Source organism: Heptranchias perlo, chromosome 5 (genome assembly GCF_035084215.1).
Source record: "Heptranchias perlo isolate sHepPer1 chromosome 5, sHepPer1.hap1, whole genome shotgun sequence".
NCBI lineage: Eukaryota > Metazoa > Chordata > Chondrichthyes > Hexanchiformes > Hexanchidae > Heptranchias > Heptranchias perlo.
Window position 1 is genome coordinate 98132159 of NC_090329.1, and position 3398 is coordinate 98135556.

Here is a 3398-nt window from a genome sequence, read left to right on the forward strand (position 1 = left end):
AATCTCAGTTGGGCTGTTAGAGGAGGAAGGAAAGTCAAAGAATGAGTCACTCAGGATGCTCTTATGCACCTGCCAGCAATTGACTTAAGAACAGTGTTGGCAGAAACCTGGGAGCAAATCGCCTCGTGGTTAGAGAATGTACTGAGAGTACCAAGGAAGAGGAATAATTTTTTTTAAATGGAAAATGTAAATAGTAATTTAAAAGATTGGTTAGCATCAATGGCTATAGAAATTTTAGGAGATTTAAAGGAGTGAATTATGAAATGGGGGAGACCAAGAGGCTTGTGTCCTCTGAATTGGAAACTTGCCTCTGTATTGGAAAAGGGCTCAATAAGAAAACGAAACGAGCAGCCAGCTTCCCGGCGCCTTATGCTGCCCTCATCCTTATCGCTCGATGTTAATGGTTTCACCTTTTCCACCACAACATATGAAAGAAAGCACAAGGTAAAAGTTTTTTCAGTTTATTCAAAGATATCTTGATAAAAAGCTTCTCCAACATTTAAAAGGTATAATATATCAACATTTGTTATCAGTGCAAATGTTATGTACTAGAAAATGTGCATTATCTTTGATCAATGTGAAAATACAGTGTAATAAAGGATTCATTACATTACAAAGGCTGCAAAGTCAGCTGCAAAATGTGCAATTTACATCTCTGTTGCTAGGATAAACAATATGAAGATGGGTAAAAAAAATCTACAAGGACACCCATTTCCCATCTGTTTTGTAAAATGTTTTGCTGTGCTTTGTTGAATGTATTTGCTCTGTACATCAAATTAGAAAGTGGTAATTGTGTTTCTTCAAACTTGGTTAATACTATGGCAACTGAATCTTAGATCAGGCTAAATTCCAGATTTACACAGTTCACTCAGAGCAAAAGCTGAGAGAGACAGAGAGAGAGAGAGACGAGAGAGAGAGACTGCTGTGCAGCTGCAATATGATTCATGAGTGTTACTGAAGAGACAGCATCTCTTTTAACATCTTAAGAAAATTGTACTCGATAATTGCCAACAGTTGGTAGCTGTGAGGCACAGTGGGTTTCCGTACTGTTCTACTTCTGGGATCTGGGTTCATATCTAGACCAGACTGATAAGACAAAAGGTGCCTCAATCTGCTGCCTGTAAAGGTCCTAAGAGAAATGAGTTTGAGCAGTTTTGACTCAGTTCCTAATGGGTATGAATCCATGGCACAAATGGCTCTTAATTTGTCACTAAATTGGCAATGTCACTCAGGGAGGTCACAAGAATAGCTGCTATGGGAAATGGGGGGAAAAATTACACTGGTGCATTTGGTTTTTCTCTTCAGGGGTAAGGGTTAAAGGACCTTGTATCTCTGCATCTAGCTGTGCTGTACCTCACCTAGCAGTGTTAGATACTGCCACTGGATGTAAGCAGTGGAAAAGTGTTTGATTTCCCAGTATTGACATCCATCACTTTTATTTTTAAAAAAAGGCATGGCCAAAACAAAATCCACAATAGTTTACTTAGACATTAATATCTCTCAATTTCCTCAGCCTGGTAACAAAATTGGCACCGGATTTATTGAAAGGACATGACATTTTATGCAAAATTGTCAACCTCATTTATTCAGGACTTTTTAAAGTGTAACAGTAAAAGATAAAAACAGCTACAAAAAGGTCAACAGACATTTTTGAAAAGTGTTCATATAGACTTTGTTTTAAATACATTGATAGAAAAAGTAGAGAAAAAAGCAAGAGGTACTGCCTCTTTAGTTAGGCAAATGTAAATTGTTACGAGTTATCCTTAAAATGACAAACTAACTGAGATTGGTAGACGTATTAGATGTGTGCAATCTGTAACCTGAGAAACACAGTTCTTTAGCGGGTAGGATGTGATTTTGCTTCCTGGTTTTTAGAGTCCTTTTCCTTGTATTATTCCAATGGGAAGCGATGTTATTTATTTGTAAAAACTACTGTCAATCTCTGGTCGTGACCCTTGTGCCAGGATGTAATTGTATCTGCACTTTAAGACTGATGAATTTTGCATGTTAACAGTATAAGTCAAATAAATTCCTGGTTTTGTAGGACAAAGCCAACTGCTATTTGTGATTTTTCATTGATGCCTGACATCTAATGTATTAGTCTTTGACATCCTGTAAAATAAAGATATGTTTGACGGTTAACAATAGTGTGGTGTTATTTTTGATGGAAGTGTACGTGGATAAATAGTAACATGTTTACCAGCATATGCTTTAATCTGGTAAAGCAGCAGCAAAGCATCCAACTGGAAAAGTCAATAATCCTACACTAGTTACTGTCATGTCTGCCTCTGCTTTGATGGAAATTGACGCTTAATGAGTGAACCACTCTGAATTTCTAATGTTTTATGTAGATATATATATAGCGATTCAATTTGCAGATATCTAATAGTATATGTGCTAATGGAGTGAAACCTTTCTGTTTTTTCTTAAGTGTCTGTAAAGAAATGTACATATTACCAGACAGTTCCCCCAGTAGGGTAATGTATAAGACACAGGCTGTAATGCTTTACAATGCAGTAACACATCAAGGGCTAGAGAACATACCATTAACCATAAGAATGAAACTCAAATGACATGTCAAATTGATCTCAACCTCAAGGTGTCCAACACCCTTAAAATACATCCTAACCTTCTGTATAATGTTTATAGATGAGATGGGCGGGAGCACTTTATCAGTAATCATTTTTGGCAAGTATTTTTTGCCAGCAGTAGGTGTCATATAACAATGATGGACAGAAGGCTTCTCGGACTGAATCGTGTGACAAAATAAAGTGTTATTGTGCCACATTATTTGAATTACAACAACAACTTGCATTTATATAGAGCCTTTAACGCAGTAATATGTCCCAAGGCGCTTCACAGAAGCATAATCAAACAAAATTTGACATGAGCCATATAAGGACAGGAGACCAAAAGCTTGGTCAAACAGGTAAGTTTTAAGAAGCGTCTTAAAGGAAGAGAGAGAGATAGAGAGGCGGAGAGGTTTAGGGAGGGAATTCCAGAGATTAGGGCCTAGGCAGCTAAAGGTACGGCCGCCAATGGTAGAGCGATTAAAATCAGGGATGCGCAAGAGGCTAGAATTGGAGGAGCGTAGAGATCTCGGAGGATTATAGGGCTGAAGGAGATTACAGAGATAAGGAGGGGTGAGGCCATGGAGGGATTTGAAAACAAGGATGAGAATTTTAAAATCGAGGCATTCCCAGACCAGGAACCAATGTAGGTCAGCGAGCACAGGGGTGATGGGTGAACGGGATTGGTGCGAGTTAGGATACGGGCACCAGAGTTTTGGATGACCTTAAGTTTACGAAGGGTGCAAGTGGGATGCTGGCCAGGAGAGCATTGGAATAGTCGAATCTAGAGGCAACAAAGGCATGCATGAGGATTCTGCAGCAGATGAG